We start from the raw sequence: 11,821 nt of genomic DNA on the forward strand, positions 1-11,821 counted from the left end.
TTGAGCTATTAGAGGGCAACAGCCAGCAGACCAGCGTTTAAACCAGCAACCCTTGCAGTTATGCAAGCACATTACATGTGCCATTAATGCCCAGACCTTTTGGCAGAGGCCAAATTAAAGGGTACAATAGCACTGCAAATGGCATCCTTGGTTGCCTTGCCACCGTGATATTTGGGCCTAAGGCCGAGATAATAAGAAGACACAGTGGCAGAATTTAGTCCAATCAAGTAATTGTGTGTCTAAATATGATGTGGCTGTCAATGGACTGACTTATGTGTGTGTGTGTGTCTTCCTAGGTTTTGGCCTTTCTAGCCAACGTGCTTCAACACCTGCATTGCTTGCTGTTTGGGGTTTCAGGCTGGGTTTCTGTACAGCACTTTGAGATATCAGCTGATGTACGAAGGGCTATATAAATACATTTGATTTGATTTGTTGTTATGTTGAGCACCTACTGATCAAAAAAATATATTTTCTAAATTAAATGTATTGCTACAAAACAAAGGTTTAAGAAAATAGCTTACTCAGTCAAGCATGGTGGTCTTAAAAGAAAAGCTTGCTTTCATATTATAAAAAAAAGATTGAAAGGGTATTGGATTGGGATTTGTGTGGTGTGTGAAGAAAAAAATACTTTAACTTGTATGTGGTACATATCACATTATTGTGGTAGTAAAAAGCGGCAATATTACCCAGGGACAGTAGAGGGCGATGATCTGGTAATAGCCATCTACGGCCAAACAAGGAAGTGACGACACACCTAAACAAAGAACAGTGAATTGCCGTCCCTAGGAGGGGTGCGTCACTTGAGTGGGTTGAGTCACAGATGTGATCTTCCTGTCTGGGTTGGCGCTCCCCCTTGGGTTGTGCCATGGCGGAGATCTTTGTGGGCTATACTCGGCCTTGTCTCAGGATGGTAAGTTGGTGGTTGAAGATATCCCTCTAGTGGTGTGGGGGCTGTGCTTTGGCAAAGTGGGTGGGGTTATATCCTTCCTGTTTGGCCCTGTCCGGGGGTATCATCGGATGGGGCCACAGTGTCTCCTGACCCCTCCTGTCTCAGCCTCCAGTATTTATGCTGCAGTAGTTTATGTGTCGGGGGGCTAGGGTCAGTTTGCTATATCTGGAATACTTCTCCTGTCTTATCCGGTGTCCTGTGTGAATTTAAGTATGCTCTCTCTAATTCACTCTTTCTCAATCTCGGAGGACCTGAGCCCTAGGACCATGCCTCAGGACTACCTGGCATGATGACTCCTTGCTGTCCGCAGTCCACCTGGCCGTGCTGCTGCTCCAGTTTCAACTGCTCTGCCTGCGGCTATGGAATCCTGACCTGTTCCCCCGGACGTGCTACCTGTCCCAGACCTATTATTTGACCATGCTGATCATTTATGAACATTTGAACATCTTGGCCATGTTCTGTTATAATCTCCACCCGGCACAGCCAGAAGAGGACTGGCCACCTCTCATAGCCTGGTTCCTCTTTAGGTTTCTTCCTAGGTTTTGGCCTTTCTAGCCAACGTGATTGAAAGGCCAACATGCTTCAACACCTGCATTGCTTGCTGTTTGGGGTTTTAGGCTGGGTCATAAAAATGCAAATTGTAAAACATTTAAAAAGTTATCCTTTTTAGATAAAACTATACTAAATATATTAATGTCACCGAATAATTTATTAAAACACACTGTTTTTCAATGAAGGTGTACAGTAGCCTCCACAACACTCTATAGAGTAGCACCATGGTGTAGCTGGAGGACAGCTAGCTTCCATCCTCCTCTGGGTACATTGACTTCAATACAAAACCTAGTAGGTTCGTGGTTCTCACCCCCTTCCATACTTGCAAAGTAATTATGAAAACTTCCGGAGGACGTCCAACCTATCAGAGCTCCTGCAGCATGAACTGACATGTCGTCCACCCAATCAAAGGATCAGATAATTAATCTAGTACTGAAAGCATAAGGTACAGCTGGCTTGCACTGCAGTGCATAAAATGTGATGAGTAGTTGACTTAGAGAGAGAAAGACAATAGTTTTGAACAAATTAACCTCGAAAATGCAGGTAGCTAGTTTAGCCTAGTCAAACAGAGGGATGCTATGTTAGCTAGCTGGCTATGACTCTCCAACACAACACTGGAACTCTTCCAACTCAAGGTAAGCTTTTGGTTTTCCCAATTCATTGCCCCCGGGGCCCGCCGGTGTAAGTGCTATACTGCTTACTGACTGCACACTAACATTACTGCATGATTGTAGCAGGTTTACTAACACTTTAGTTATATTAGCTATGTTGACTATGACATTACTTTAGCTAATATCGGGACAATGATGTAGGCTGTGTGTAGCAGTTATGATATGGTTTGGAAAGTTTTTTTTTCACCTGGTCACATACAGCTGATGTATTGTGCATTGAAGTCCACAAACGAAGGGAAAAAGGGAGATGAGGTGAGCATTTAGACGCGAAAAGGAATACAACGTGGCTGTTGTATTATCTTGTATCAAATAAAATACAATTGTATTAGTCGCATGCGCCGAATACAACCTTACAGTGAAATGATTACTTACAAGCCCCTAATCAACAATGCAGATAAGAATAAGAGATAAAAGTAACAAGTAATTAAAGAGCAGCAGTAAAATAACAATAGCGATACTATGTACAGGGGGGTACCAACACAGAGTCAATGTGCGCGGGCCCTCGTTAGTTGAGGTAGTATGTACATATAGGTAAGAGTTATTAAAGTGACTATGCATAGATGACAACAGAGCGTAGCAGTGGCGTTTCCGTCATAAGGGGGGCCATGCAAATAGTCTGGGTAGCCATTTGACTAGACGTTCAGGAATCTTTTGGCTTTATATCAAGGCTTTTGGAATATGGTTACTGGTAAATGGTATGGTGTTTTTTGTTCCTGACCAAATCGGCTTCATTTTATATCCGACATGTATTCTTTTGTTACCTTTCATTCAGTTGTCCATATCAATTAACCTGGGCGTACCTAGAACTACTGCCACTCTCGTTGTCGGAGAGTCATAGAGAATGCATTCGGCATCATGGCTGCAAAGATTAGGATTCTTGGTTGTCCAATCGAGTGTACCCCTGAAAAGGCTAAGACCATTGTGAGGGCATGTGTGGCCTCCACAACTACCTGTCTTCCACAGATGAAGCTCATGAGCCAAACGCTAGATACGTCCCTCCCTTCTGGTAACTACCAACCTGGAGAGGGAGAGTGGAGGAGGGTTGTGGCAACAATCTCCAAGAGCAAGCGGGACTCGGCTTGCAAGTAAAACAAGAAACAAGCTCAGGGACTTCTTCCTCTTGACCCTGGACTTGTCATGGCAGGAAGACAAGGTTAGGAGAGTACAACTCAACCCAAGGCCAGCAAATACTGCAGAATAGGCCTGTGTTTGGATTGCAAACACACACACACCCCTCGATGGACGTACACAGTTATTTGTGTGCACTGTAAACCAAAGTACATTGTACTAAAATGTAGAGTTCTAATCTTGTTCGTAAATTGAAACCTGATTCTATGACATCTGTGCTCCCCAAGCTCTTGTTTAAGCCTGGGGTGGAATAAGTCATCACCTTTATCCCTCTACATCTACACATGTAACATCATATGATTTCCTTTTCATCAGCAAGTAATATTATACAGTATAGAGAGAAACCCCTGCACAGTATACCATTTACGAAGTGGGAACTGGCACCTAGACCAAAATGAAAGGAAGAACATGTATAAATCCATTTGTACCGCTTGCAACTGTCAACAGGAAGAAGTACCAAAAATGTAGCGTTTATGTAAATGATTTGTGAGATGTGCATAATGAAACCGCATGGGAACCTGTCAAACAGACAGTCTGATGTAATTGTGTCATTTAACGTATTTGGGTCAGCCAGAATCCTTCACAGCAGTGCATTTATTTTCCTGTGTTGTGGACATTCAGTACTGAGAGAGACTTGGTCATTTCTTCAAACAATCCTCTTTATTTAATATCAATTCATTATTGCAAAAAAAATATATTTTACCAGCCCAGCCGATAATGATACCGTCAGCCCAACAGTCTAGACTGCTGGACTGAGAGTCTTCCCTTTACAGACAATGCACAGTTAATATAGCTAATACCCAGAATGCTTGGTTCCACCCGTCCCATAGGGGCGGCAGGTAGCCTAGTGGTTAGAGCGTTGAACTGAAAGGTTGCAAGATCAAATCCCCGAGCTGACAAAGTAAAAAATCTGTCGTTCTGCCCTTGAACAAGACAGTTAACCCACTGTTCCTAGGCCGTCATTGAAAATAAGAATTTGTTCTAAACTGACTTGCCTAGTGAAATAAAGGATTGGGGGTCACCATAAAGCCACGTTGGGCTCATCCTGTCTTTATCTGGACCTGGCATTATCTTAACCCCCGACCCCGGCCTAATTTCCCAGACACCAGGATGTCTAAGGACCATGCAGGCCTTTGTTCTATTCCAGCTAAACATACACCATAGCTTGTCTATGGAATGCAGGCTCAATCAGACCGGAGACATATGTCTCCCGTGCACCACTAATCATAGAATGGAATGTGGATGTTTGATTTTTTTATCACTGAGACATCAATCAATTGGCAGCTTCAAGCCATCTCTTGTAAAACCCATGTCCTCGACTAGCTGCAGGAAGCTAGAGTGGACACCATAAAACTCAGCATTAGCAGGGACAGATATATCTTACTGTTTGTTAAGTAAATAATTGTTAAATATCCACCAAATAAGGTGAATACATTTTTTTTTTTTTACCTCACACCGTTTATAAACACAACAATGACCATAGCCACAGCTTCCAGTTTTGCATTTGTTAGTAGTGTGGCATCCATCCAGGTCAACTATGCAAAGTTGTAAAAAAGCAGAACAAGTCAACACATGTAAGACCTTCAGTGATACTGAGAGAACCAACCTGTTTGTCCATATTGTGTTTTTGGTTCTCTCAGACTGGGCTTCGATGCCCCCTCCTTTATCCAGCAGGAACTCCACTTCAACATGATCCTCTGTAGCAGCCAGGATTAGAGGAGTGAAACCTGGGGACAGACAGTTTGATTACTCTCCAACAACAACATATACAGATACAGACTCCCCCACTTCTACACACGTATGATCAAGTTCCCTAAAAGATGGACAAATCAATATAGAAATATAGCTACTTGGCGTACAGTACCAGTCAAAAGTTTGAACCTACTCGTTCGAGGGTTTTGCTTTATTTTTACTTTTTTCTACATTGTAGAATAATAGTGAAGACATCAACACTAAGAAATAACACATATTGAATCATGTAGTAACCAAAAAAGTGTGAAACAAATCAAAATATATTTTATATTTGAGATTCTTAAAAGTAGCCACCCTTTGCCTCGATGACAACTTTGCACACTCTTGGCATTCTCTCAACCAGCTTCATGAGGTGTTCACCTGGAATGCATTTCAATTAACAGGTGTGCTTTGTTAAAAGTTAATTTGTGGAATTTATTTCCTTCTTAATGCATTTGAGCCAATCAGTTGTGTTGTGACAAGGTAGGGGTGGTATACAGAAGATAGCCATATTTGGCAAAAGACCAAGTCTGTATGACAAGAACAGTTCAAATAAGCAAAGAGAAATGACAGTCCATCATTACTTTAAGACATGAAGGTCAGTCAATCTGGAACATTTCAAGAACTTTTCAAGGTGCGTTGGGTCATTGTCAACAGGACAATGACCCAACCAAGGGCGCGCCAGGGATTTTGGGCCCCATGAAAAGATATCACATTGGGCCCCACCACCACAGGCCACACCAACCCTGCGCAATTGCTGTAACCACACACCTCCAGAACCCAATCGACCCATTCAAAGCTTTAAATAACTATACCTTTGCAGGCTTGCAACTCTCTTGTAGTCCAATATTTACTGCATGATATTTACTGACAGTGAGCAGTGAAATATATAACACTGTGCAGACATGCATGCAGCATTCTGCATACAGTGGAATTCACTATTGATGCAAGACTGATACCCTCTATAAGAAATGTGCTAAAGGCCATCTTTTACACTCAATGTAATTTTAATGGTACAATTCTTGAATGGAAAATTCTCTTAACATTAATGCATAACTTAAAATAAGTATAACTTAAATATACATTAACCTCACCAATTAAAATAAATGAACATTATTATCTATATAATGATATAACAATCAAAATAATAAAATCAGCAGCAGATTTTTGAACTAGGTATGCATACCAACTAGAAAATAAGCAGCTGTAGAAGTGGAAATGGAAATGAAAAGGCCTGGTGGTGGCGCTAGACGAAAGGTCAAGAGGTCACCAAATCAATAGGTTTCTTCCACTAGGGGTCTTGATTAGGCACAAGAAAATGTATGGCAATCCAGCCATTACTTTGAGATACATCTTGTTCTCAGTCTGTTTTCAGCCTGTGGGCATCATGTGTGTAGTGATCCAATATCCATAGCCATGCCATTTAACAGTCAGTTATCACTGGCCCTTGCTCAGCCTTACTCACCAAGAGCCCAGCGCTGAGCCTTCTTGTTAGCAAAGTCACTGATCAGCTTGTTTTTCAATATCCTCACTTTGTCTGTCTCTTCCTGTGCACCTTCTCTCATTTGCTCCATCCACATAATCTGCATTGGTACTGTCTTTCACCTCTTCCACACTCCTCTCTGAAAAAACTGTATCACTTGAAGAGGGTCCTGGCTCTGTAGAGAGTAAATTATGCATATGATAATATATCCTATAATACCATTTGTAGTAACATCATAACCAAAGTTTCAGTTACTACCATTTTGTTGACTTAAATTAACTGCACGCACCACGGAAAAAATGTAACAGCACTGAATCCTGCAGAATGTTGACCCAAAGTACCTGCAGTTGCGTATCATCACCATTAGATATCAGTAAACTACCATATTTCAGTCTGCATCAAAGCCATGGAGACATACCGTGGCCATATTTTTTTTTATTTAACCTTTATTTAACTAGGCAAGTCAGCTAAGAACCAATTCTTATTTACAATGACGGCCTACCAAAAGGCAAGAAGTCTTCCTGCGGGGACAGGGGCTGGGATTAAAAATAAATTAATACAATATAAATATAGGACAAAACACACATCACAACAAGAGAGACAACACAACACTACATAAAGAGAGACCTAAGACAACAACATAGTAAGGCAGCAACACATGACAACACAGCATGGTAGCAACACAACATAACAACAACATGGTGGCAATACAACATGGTAGCAGCACAACACATGGTACAAACATTATTGGGAACTTACAACAGCACAAAGGGCAAGAAGGTAGAGACAACATTATATCACACAAAGCAGCCACAACTGTCAGTAGAGTGTCGATGATTGAGACTTTGAATGAAGAGAATGAGATAAAACTGTCCAGTTTGAGTGTTTGTTGCAGCTCGTTCCAGTCTCCAGCTGCAGCGAACTGAAAAGAGGAGCGACCCAGGGATGTGTGTGCTTTGGGGACATTCAACAAAATGTGACTGGCTGAACAGGTGTTGTATGTGGAGGATGAGGGCTGCAGTAGGTATCTCAGATAGGGGGGAGTGAGGCCTACGAGGGTTTTATAAATAAGCATCAACCAGTGGGTCTTGCGACGGGTATACAGAGATGACCAGTTTACAGAGGAGTATAGAGTGCAGTGATGTGTCCTATAAGGAGCATTGGTGGCAAATCTGATGGTCGAATGGTAAAGAACATCTAGTCCCTCCAGAGCACCCTTACCTGCCGATCTATAAATGATGTCTCCGTAATCTAACATGGGTAGGATGGTCATCTGAATCAGGGTTAGTTTGGCAGCTGGGGTGAAAGAGGAACGATTACGATAGAGGAAACCAAGTCTAGATTTAACTTTAGCCTGCAGCTTTGATATGTGCAGAGAGAAGGACAGTGTATCGTCTAGTCATACTCCCAAGTACTTGTATGAGATGACTACCTCAAGCTCTAAACCCTCAGAGGTAGTAATAACACCTGTGGGAGGAGGGGCATTCTTCTTACCAAACCACATGACCTTTGTTTTGGAGGTGTTCAGAACAAGGTTAAGGGTAGAGAAAGCTTGTTGGACACTAAGAAGGCTTTGTTATAGAGCATTTAACACAAAATCCGGGGAGGGGCCAGCTGAGTATAAGACTATCATCGGCATATCACTTGTTGAGAGAGCTTCCTACTGCCTGAGCTATGTTGTTGATGTAAATCGAGAAAAGCGTGGGGTCAGGATCGAGGCTTGGGGCTCTCCTTTGGTGACAGGCAGTGGAGGAGACAGCAGATTTTCTGACTATATATATATATATACACTGCACTCTTTGAGAGAGGTAGTTAGCAAACCAGCCCAAAGACCCCTCAGAGACACCAATACTCCTTAGCCGCAAGAATGGAATGGTCTACCGTATCAAAAGCTTTGGTCAAGTCAATAGAAATACCAGCACAATGTTGCTTAGAATCAAGGGCAATGGTGACATCATTGAGGACCTTTAGGTTACAGTGACACATCCATAACCTGAGCGGAAACCAGATTGCATCCCCGAGAAAATCAAATCAAATTTTATTGGTCACATACACATTGTTAGCAGATGTTAATGCGAGTGTAGCGAAATGCTTGTGCTTCTCGTTACGACAGTGCAGTAATATCTAACAAGTAATCTAACAATTTCACAACAACTACCGTATACACACAAGTGTAAAATAATGAATAAGAATATGTACATATAAATATATGGACGAGCGATGGCCGAACGGCATAGGCAAGATGCAGTAGATGGTATAGAGTACAGTATATACATATGAGATGAGTAATGTAGGGTATGTAAACATTATATAAAGTGGCATTGTTTAAAGTGACTAGTGATACATTTATTACATCCAATTTGTTCCATTATTAAAGTGGCTGGAGTTGAGTCAGTATGTTGGCAGCAGCCACTCAATGTTAGTGGTGGCTGTTTAACAGTCTGATGGCCTTGAGATAGAAGCTGTTTACCAGTCTCTCGGTCCCAGCTTTGATGCACCTGTACTGACCTCGCCTTCTGGATGATAGCGGGGTGAACAGGCAGTGGCTCGGGTGGTTGTTGTCCTTGATGATCTTTTTGGCCTTCCTGTGACATCTGGTGGTATAGGTGTCCTGGAGGGTAGATAGTTTGCCCCCGGTGATGCGTTGTGCAGACCTCACTACCCTCTGGAGAGCCTTACAGTTGTAGGCGGAGCAGTTGCCGTACCAGGCTGTGACAGGATGCTCTCGATTGTGCATCTGTAAAGTTTGTGAGTGTTTTTGGTGACAAGCCAAATTTCTTCAGCCTCCTGAGGTTGAAGAGGCGCTGTTGCACCTTCTTCACCACGCTGTCTGTGTGGGTGGACCAATTCAGTTTGTCCGTGATGTGTACGCCGAGGAACTTAAAAGTTTACACCTTCTCCACGATTCATTTCATCTCAATTCAGTTGACTAAGACATTTGATTTTGTAAAATCCAGTTATTTAGATTGCTTATGTTTATAAGAACTGAGTTCGGGGCGTTCGTATACTTTAGTTTAACTTTAATCAGAAGTAAATGGCGGTATTACATACTGTAGTTCACATGGCATATCCCTCCCGCCGTCTGGCTATTGTAAAACACGGAACTGGAATCCCACAGCACGAATACACGGACTGGAAATGGCATAATGTTCACTACATTCCAGATTTCTTCATAAGACTGCCCATCCATGGATATCACGAAATTGGGGAGAAAAAGGGTGTAAAAAAATATGAAACCAAAAATAAAATATAAAGATTGCCCATTCAGTTCCTGAACTAAGTGGAATTGTGAGTGTAGAGCTCCCTACGTGAGCCATCCTCACCTTTACTCCACGGGAACTCGGGCTTCGAGTTGCTGTCCATGTTCTCTTCATGGACCTCCTTTCTTGCCACAGTGTGATTAAAAAAAAAAAAAACATCTGCGACCCATCCTTTATTAGTGGACGACAGGTTGCGGTCACAGCAGTCATTTCGTTATTTAAAGGAGTTAATATACACCCAGTGTATTATGTTTGTGTGTGCCTATGTATACTATTTAGCTTATTATAGCACCTAAGCGTGCCTTTTTAGTGTATAAGCCTTTTATGACATGCACCAGTGCATGTTAGTCAGAATTATGCCCAACCCTTTTCCGATGTTTGCGATTCCACCGTTCAGTTATGAAGTTATGCCCTAGTCATTAATGTGTTACTACTGCCACCTAGTGGTACTTTAGAATAGGGCCTGTATATCTGTCGTAAACTGTGTTGTAAAGTGATGCCTTTGAACTGTGGTTTAAATTGTAAGTGGTGTCATGCAATGTCATTGTATAATTGCTGTATATTATTCCTGATATTAATGGCACTCTGCATTCTGCCTTCTCCTATAGGACAACCACACACAAGCACTATCACCTTTCCACGTCCACAGTTATGGATCAGTGGTACAAGCAGTAGCCTTCCTAGTGATCCATCTATAGCCCTGTACATATCATGCTGTTTATTTACGGTCTTCTGTTCCTTCAGGAAACTACAAGCCAACCGTTCACCGTGTCTTGCCCTCCTTGCGTTCTGACCGACGCCCAGAGGTGAACCCAAACCAAACCAAAGCAGAAACCTAAGAGTAAAACAGTCCTTTAGTTCTCCATTACACATACTATTTGTGAACTGATCAGAATTTCCATAGAACTACAGGCATGAAAATAAATAAGTACACCCCTTCCCCCTTTTTTATTTTTTTTACATATTTGGACACATGGATATTTGAGCTAAATTCCAACCACATTAATTGATAACGGTAACCCAATTGAACAAATCACACACAAAAAAATGTACTTTGAAAATGTTAATGCAAATAAAATAAACAACAATGCAATTTTCTTATGAGGAAAAAGCTAGTACACCCCTACATTTACCATCACATAAAATGTCTCAACTTAGAATCAGGTGCACCAAAACAGGTGCAAATTATTAGACAGTCATTAGCGAGTAACTTGGGAGGGTCCAGCCTTCCATAAATATCATAAACGTGGTCTGGTTTAGTCTTGACCATATGGGTGTGTGGTAACACATCATGCCAAGATCAAAAGACCTACCCGAGGCCCCCAGGAGAAACAGTATTGATGTCCATGAATCTGCTACGGATTATCTACAAATGGAGAAAATTCCAGACCAATGGCAATCTTCCTAGGACAGGTTGTCCCGCCAAATTCAGTCCAAGACCTGACCGAAAGATGCTCATAGAAGTCTTTAAGAACCCTAGGGTAACATCCAGTGATCTACAGGTCTCTCTTGCCACAATCAATGTCGAAAGGAATGAGTCAACTGTCAGAAAGAGACTTGGCCTACATGGGAGGTCAAGAAGGTGGAGCTGTTTGGCCGCAATGCCAGACGCCATATTTGGCGAAAACAAAGCACTGTCTTTGAACAGAAGAACCTCATACCAACCGTAAAGCATAGAGCCGGTGGTATTATGGTTTATGGCTGCTTGCTACCTCAGGGCCATCTTGCCATCATTGAGTCAACCCTGAATTCAATATCGTACCAGAGAATTCTTGAGGAGAATGTGAGGCCATCTGTCAAGAAGATGAAGCTAAACCCGAACATGGATCTTGCAACAGGACAATGATCCAAAACACACACGCAAAGCTACAAGAGAAATCTCAAAAATATTAAATGGAGAGGGCCGTGCATGAAAGAAACCCTCGACCATGCCACAGTCGAAGCAGTACTGTGAAGAAGAGTGGGCAAAACTGTCAATAGTGTTGAAGTGAAGATTACATATCCATGTGTCCAAATATGTACAAAAAAAGACAACTTTCCAGGGGGT

Source organism: Oncorhynchus mykiss, chromosome 9 (assembly GCF_013265735.2).
Source record: "Oncorhynchus mykiss isolate Arlee chromosome 9, USDA_OmykA_1.1, whole genome shotgun sequence".
In the NCBI taxonomy this organism is placed as follows: domain Eukaryota; kingdom Metazoa; phylum Chordata; class Actinopteri; order Salmoniformes; family Salmonidae; genus Oncorhynchus; species Oncorhynchus mykiss.